Here is an 8,039-nt window from a genome sequence, read left to right on the forward strand (position 1 = left end):
CCACCCCTGTGTTATTTATGTATTATGATTTATTTATTGTATTTGCTATTGTAATGACGGCGTAGCTGTGCATTTTTGTTTTGTTATTGTTTTTATTTTTGTTCTGGCAGAGGCGAGGGGAGTGCATTGTTAAACTAGTCGGCAGTCACACAATTAAAAAACTGTTGCAGATTGTGGCCAAGGTGTAATAGAATAATTACGAACTAGTTAAACCCCTCGGCCACATTATTTAAGCCTGCAGCTCTCGGAGCTCAAGGATCAGTGAAGGCAGTTGCCTTAGTGATCGTATTTTGTGTTCGTGTTTTGTTGTTTTATTTTTGTGCTCTGTGAGCAGTGTCTTTTTATTTAAATATTTTATTTATTATTTGTTCTAAATAAAATGGCGCACGCCGCGTCTTTTTGAACTGCAGTACCTGCCTGTGTGTTTTCACTTCCGCCTTCTGGCTTGACGTCACTGCTTGTCACTCCCACCTCCACCAGCAGAGGGAGAATACCTGCTAGTTCCACCTCCATCCCCGTGGGGGAACTACATGCCGCTAACACCTCCACCAGCAGTGGGAGCATGCCTGCTGGTTTCCCCACTGCAGCCAGAGGGGGAGGAGCCACTGCCGCCTTTGCCAGGAGCAGAGCAGCAGGAGCTGCTTCTGTCTCTACCACCATCATCACCTGGAGAAGAAGAGCAGGAGCTGCCTCTCCCTTCATCATTGGAGGGACCACGGCAGGATGATGCCGGTCTTCAGCAGCCCCTGCATAGGTTGCTGAGGGGAGCATGGGGGAAAACCGCTGGGTCACAGTGGCTGCGAAGAGGGCTAACCCCAGCACCACCGCTAGTCTTGGCTCTCCTCCTGCAGTCGCCTCCTGAGGGTCCGCTTCCACCGTCGCCTCCTGAGGGTCCGCTGCCACTGTCGACTCCTGTGGGTCCGCTGCCGCCCTGCCTCGCACCTCCCAAGGATGCCTGCCTCGCACCGCCTGAGGGTGCCTGGTGCTCCGCATCGCCTGGGGCTGCCTGGTGCTTCACATTGCCTGGGGCTGCCTGTCTCTCCTCTGCTTCTCCTAGAGTTGCTGCCGGTCCTGCTTCGCCTATATGTAGCAGGGCGGTAGGAAAGCCCTGCTTAAATGTATTGTTTGTTTATTTTTAGAACGGGGTCTCCCCCTCCGCCCCTGTGTTATTTATGTATTATGATTTATTTATTGTATTTGTTATTGTAATGATGGATACCTGTGCATTTTAGTTTTGTTATTGTTTTTATTTTTGAAACGTGTTCTGGCAGAGGCGAGGGGAGTAACTCTTCCTCTGCCAGGAATGATTAAAAACCTGGTGGTAATGTGTGACTGTCGGCTAGTGCGCTGTTAAACTAGACGGCAGTCGCACAATTAATAAACTCATGCAGATTGTGGCCGAGGGGTAATAGAATAATTACAAACTAGTTAAACCCCTCGGCCACGGTATTCAAGCCTGCAGCTCTCCGTGCTCTCGGTGGGAGTTCAGAGGCGGAGCGAGAGAGGAATTTAAAATAACTAAGGATCAGTCAAGGCAGTGAAGGCAAAAGTAATTTTTCTTCAGTAAGTCCACTGTGTACTAAAGTTATTAAATTCAGCTTACATTTTACTGTCTTATATTCAAACTTAATAGTTCCTCTGTTACAATAAAACATTTACACTTATATCTTGTTTGAATTATTCCAGTATACCTGTGTTTAATGAGACTACTTTCAGATCAAGCATAAATAAATAAGATTTTCTAAATAATAAACTTGACTATGAATACACTCTCAAGCAAAATAGATACTCTGTTCCTTTCTTCAGTTTTTACTTGTTGCAATAAAACCAAAACTTTTTTTTTGTTTCAAATATTATGCTGTCAAAAGGGTTGCTTTTTTTCTTTTATGGTAATACCTAGCCTCTATGTTTAGTTCCCCAAAAACTATGACTTCATTGTCAAGCTTAATTAAACCAGATGCCTGCTTCTGCCAAGGTTAACACAGGCTTCAGCACATAAACGTTTTTATTAATTTAAAGCAGGGGTGTCAAACTCAATTTTACCAAGTGCCATATCTTAATTTAACGTTTGATTTGCAGGCCACAAAATGCACACCTTTTACATATACACATGCATTTTAATAGGTGGTATAGAAAACGCATGTTTATATTCACAGTTTTTAATACATACACATGTATGTTATTTATGACTTATTTAAAACACGTTATCTATTTCACCTAGTTGCTGCCCTGTGCATTCTCATTTACTTAAGAAATCTGGCACCTTTTTCGTGAGACAAGCTTGTCAATATCGGGATTCATGTTTTGTGCTGAAACGATCTTTAGCACGGAGTGTAGATGCTTGTCATTCTGGTGAGATCTCTGGGCAGATTTATTAATCTTCATCAGTGAAAATAGCTGTTCGCAAAAGTACGTACTGCCAAACATTGACATGACGCATGCAGCCTGAATGCGGAGCTGTGGGAATGTGGCTGGAAGGAACGGCTAAAACTGCTCAGCCGAGACAGAATCAAACTTAGCCTTCAGTGCGCTATTGCACTTCAATTCAATCAATTCCATCTGGATGTCTTCTGGAGCAGTTTCCACATCTACGCCAAACGGGTTTGAAAAAAACTGGAACTGGAACTGCTACTTGAGAAAATCTGAAAAACGGAACTCAAATTCCACACACAACACGTTTAGTTTTGCCACAAAAGCACTACCAGGAAAAGTAAAATCCGCCACAGAATCACATACAGCTTGGCACGTTAGGAAATGAGAAAGGTTTCCTTGCTGCATGTGTTTTTCCCACACGTGTAACTTTAGCTCAAGCATCTCAACACCGTCATACATTTCAGCTATGACTTGTTTACAGCCTTGCAGTTTCTCATTTAAATTGTTCAGCTGTTCGGTTATATTGCAGAGAAATCCCAAATCACACAACTTGCATCTGAAAGCTGTCTAATTCTTTCCCTTTATTGTGCACGAAAATTTCTACATCTTTAGGCAAATCAAATAACCTTGTAAGTACTGCACCGCGTCTAAGCCAGCGAACTTCGTTGTTTTACGGCAGATCACCATACTGAGCATTAAGCTTATCAAGTAACTTTTGAAATTGCCCGTGATTCAAACCTTTCGCCCTTATCAAATGTATTGTTTTCACAACCGTGACCATTAGGGATGGGGTAAAAGCCGGAACGAGAGGGAACGGTACTTTAATGAATTCGATTGCTTTAAAAAAACAGCATAGAAAGTTGAACACACGTGAGGAGAATATTACACCAATCAGAACCGATTAATAACGCGCTGTCATTAACACGTTCCGGCCCAGAAACCTATTTTTAGCACCAAAAACCTCCCGGAACACTGGGTTCCGAAGGTGCAAAGATGGCGAAAATTATACACACAATGCAACTAAGTGAGGACATCATAACACTATTGAGAAAACCCACCGAACCGACCTATAACTGCCCATTCCATGCATAAACAGCTGTAGAGACAAAACCGCCCGGAACACGGGGTTCCGAAGCTGCACAGAGTACGAAAATAATACACACAATAGAACTACGTGGGAACAACATAACACTGCTGAAAAAACGCACCGAACCGACTTTTAACTGCCTCTTCCGTGCAATAAACAGCTGTATAGATAAAGCTCCCCCGTGTTCCGAAGAAGCAAAGACGACGAAAATTATACACACAATATAACTAAGCGGGAACAACATAACACTGCTGAAAAAACGCACCGAACCGACCTTTAACTGTCCATTCCATACAATAAACAGCTTTATAAATAAAACCACCCGGAACACAGGGTTGCGAAGGTGCAAAGAGGACGAAAATTATACACACAATACAACTAAGTGAGAACATCATAACATTATTGAAAAATCCCACCGAACCGACCTTTAACTGCCCATTCCTTGCAATAAACAGCTGTGTAGACACAACCGCCCGGAACACGGGGTTCTGAAGCAGCACAGAGTATGAAAATGAATCGGATATATATATATATATATATATATATATATATATATATATATATATATATATATATATATATATATATATATATATAATTTTAGCAGAACCATGTTTTTTCTCTCTTCTTTATAATGGAATATTTTTTGGTTCTTCTTACAACGAGAAGAAAATGCAACGCAATTACACTGCAAAGGCAAGCAAACACACAATTACACTGCAAAGGCAAGCAAACACACAATTACACTGCAAAGGCAAGCAAACACACAATTACACTGCAAAGGCAAGCAAACACACAATTACGTAGCTTACAACATGTATCAAAAAATAAGCAAACAGTTTAGATTTTAATATTACACTGGATGACTTCACATACAGATACCTAAAAACATTTTGTCATATTCATAAATAAATAAATAGAATAAACAAACAAACAGATGAATAACTATAAAACAAGACATGATTAAATTAAATTAAATTAAATGTTAACGTTTTTTTGCAGAAAAAGGGCATGCTTGGATTCCGGTATATTACTGACAACACTTTGGACATTTGTATTGACCACCAGGGGGAAGAGTCAGCCCAAGGCAAGACAAGTGGTACCAATCCTGACATACTCTCTGGCACAGAATCATGGTGACCTCCTTGGGTTTTTTATACAGTTTTCCCATGAAGCATTGGGACCATGTTGAAGTGTAATATTCTTCTAATGCTGTACATAAGAATTCCACAGTGGACGATGACCCCTTGGGTGCGTTTCTGGAAATGGGTGTATTGAAATCACTCCTTACTTGCTGCTTCATTTCCTTCTTTGCTCTGTGATGTTTTTTCTGCATTAAACTAGATTGCAGGAGAAATGTTCTTTCTTCGATTAATACTGTAGCGATCCACTGCCTTACAGGAACCATGTCAACAGGGAATGGCACCAGCGATCCACTACACAAAATATGTGCAAACAGGCTGTGGCAGAGAAAATTTTAAATTGGCAGGGATGGGGTTAATTTCCCCTACCTGCCTGGGTTTATTATGTTCAGGTGGCTGGGGTTGATTAGTGGATTAGGTTAATTAACGATCAATCAGCGCCCAGCCACCTGACATAAAAGGAGGCCTCTGCTTCTCATTGAGGAGAAGGTAGCTGAGGAAGCAGGTTGGTGGTTGAATCTAGTGAAGGCATTGCCCAGCCTGGAAATCTGTATTTTTATAAGTTTTGCTTTTTGCTTTATTTGTGTTTAAATATCTTATTTTTTTTGCCATTGTGCACTTTTATTTTGTGTTATTTATAATAAAATTAGTATTTTTTTTGAACTGCAGACTGTCTCTGGGCATCTATCTACTTACTAGCCTGCCACACAGGCATGCAAAAATTCCACAGTTGGACGAATCATGCTGAACTGCTACGTCATGCGGCGCATGAATGATCCACTCGGACCAATCAATCTTTGAAGCCATCTGTACATCTATTAACGTTTGCAGTATGTGAATGTAGTTGGTGGAAAGGCCATGTTTGGAATCTAGGTAGAGAATAATCTTCCACTTCATAAAAACAAGCATCAGTATCCAATGACAACTGTGTACATTTGTGGGGATGATCCAGATGTCGTCTTCTGTAATGTCTGCTTTTATGCCAAACTCATGCACACTTGAAGTGTTTATTACCCGTTCTCAACTGGAAGTTGGGCACAGTCTGGCGTCTCTGCATCAAGCAGTTTGGTCTTTTAATTATTCATTATTATTAATTAGTCATTTTAGCAGATGCTTCTATCCAAAGTGACTTGCAGAGACTATGGGTGAACTATGCATCGCAGTCACCTCCAATAGGACCCCGGTTTTATGTCTCAAGGACGGAGCACACGAAGATTAAGTCATTTGCTCTGGGTCACACACAGTATGAGTTGGGATTTGAACTGGAAACCACGTGGTATGAAGCCTTTGTCTTTAACCACTGGGCCACCTTACCCAAGCTAATTCACATTTGAACTATTGACTGGCTCTTTTCCTATGTCATTCTTAGCCAAGTGCATGACAATTCGTACAATAATGACACTGTAGTCTATAATATGTGCACAGAGGGGCACATTACTAATGTAACAGGAGAGAGGGAGGGAGGAGGAGGTGTTTTGGGCATGGGTGTGTTTGGGGCAAGTGTTGGTTGTTCGGCGAGGGGGGGAGGGAGCAATTACTGAATGTCTGGATATTATGAGTACGGGTGTGGAATGTGATTGTGGGGTTATCTTGGGGGTTTATTATTGGGCTTTGTAGTGGCCGCTGGGGTTTACAAATAACTTTACTCTTTTATTTGCTCTGAGTTCCCGTCACCTTTTTTTCTTATTAATTTAATAAACACTGGCTTGAGATGTGTTATAAAAAAGATCGGAGCTGCTCTGCCTCATTCGTACTCACAGGGGTTGTATCTTACATTACAGGCTAATGAAACCCCAATCTCATCATGCCCAACAGATGTCACGTTAAAAATGAGCGACAGTTTAACAATCCCACCTACATCTCACTCGTTTCACGTTGCAATCTTAATATCACACATTTACTACTGCAGCTTTTGCATCTCACTCTAAAAACAGTCTCATCAAAAACATTAGCTTGTTAAGTGAACAATCAACAAGTTCTATGTGGTTACACAGTCGACATCTTAAAAGTACATATTTTTTTTTATATTATGACCCTTAAAATATGTATATCTAGTAATATGGACAAATTCTCTCTCTATTAGTGGTGCATGGACCAAGAAGAAGCACATTAGAACCCAGGAGCAAGCTGATGTTCTCTAACCCCTATATTCTCATCATTCAGTCTACAACAACATCCAGTGTACCACAAACTTATCAACACAAGCTGGAATGGTTGTCAATGTGAAGCACATTCAGCAGTTTACAGAAGTCACAGCATTTCGGAGAAATTAGTACAGCATTTACACAGTTCTCAGCATACTGCATGGACTATTAAACTGATTATTATAAAGTACAAATACAGAATCTTACACGGGGTTTCAAACAGCACCAGACAAACGGTTCCACACCTAAACGTAAAACCGTTTTTGCTAAATTTTGTTTTCCTGAGAGTATAACACATAAGCCTAGCTAAAATTTGCTTCTAGTGTTTAATCACTAAAAACAAGATCTGGTCAATAACATGATATTCTCGTCGTCACTGAATTGCAGTGATCCGATCCAGTACAGTATTAAACTAATCAGTGGCTCTTTGCAGGTGTTTCTATCAAGGCTGAAAAGTGTAATTTGTATAGACAGTAAAAATCAGTGAACAACCGCTCGGCTGAATACACATTCTTGAATTTGCAGTAGATCAATTCATATTAACCCACTGCATGCAGGGAATTAAAGGTCGGTTAACACTTCGGACACTTCGGACAGTTTCTGTAAGGATGTTACTCATTGTATTGTGTGTATATTTCTTTTCGTCTCCTGTGCAGCTTCTGGGCAGCTTTATTAATCAAGCTGTTTATTGCACAGAATGGGCAGTTAAAGGTCGGTTCGGTGCGTTTTTTCAGCAGTGTTATGTTGTTCCCACTTAGTTCTATTGTGTGTATTATTTTCATTCTCTGTGCAGCTTCGGAACCCCGTGTTCCAGGCGGTTTTGTCTCTACAGCTGTTTATTGCATGGAATGGGCAGTTAAAGGTCGGTTCGGTGGATTTTTTCAATAGTGTTATGATGTCCTCACTTAGTTGTATTATGTGTATAATTTTAGTCATCTTGCAGCTTCGGAACCCCGTGCTCCGGGAGCTTTTTGGTGATAAAAAGAGGTTTCTGGGCCGGAACGGGTAATGACAGCGCGTTATTAATCGGTTCTGATTGGTAAAATATTCTCCTCACGTGTGTGCAACTTTCTATGCTGTTTTTTTAAAGCAATCGAATTCATTAAAGTACCGTTCCGGGCCGTTTGGTCTCGTTCCGGCTTTTACCCCATCCCTGGCCATTATGTGATCCATTTTCAGCACCTTCCCACACAGAGCTTGCTGGTGTAGAATACAGTGGTACGTACCATTGGACAATTCACCTCCTGTAGATTTTTGCAGACCAAAAGCGACAAGACCATTTTTTTCACCACA

This window comes from Polyodon spathula, chromosome 17 (genome assembly GCF_017654505.1).
Source record: "Polyodon spathula isolate WHYD16114869_AA chromosome 17, ASM1765450v1, whole genome shotgun sequence".
NCBI lineage: Eukaryota > Metazoa > Chordata > Actinopteri > Acipenseriformes > Polyodontidae > Polyodon > Polyodon spathula.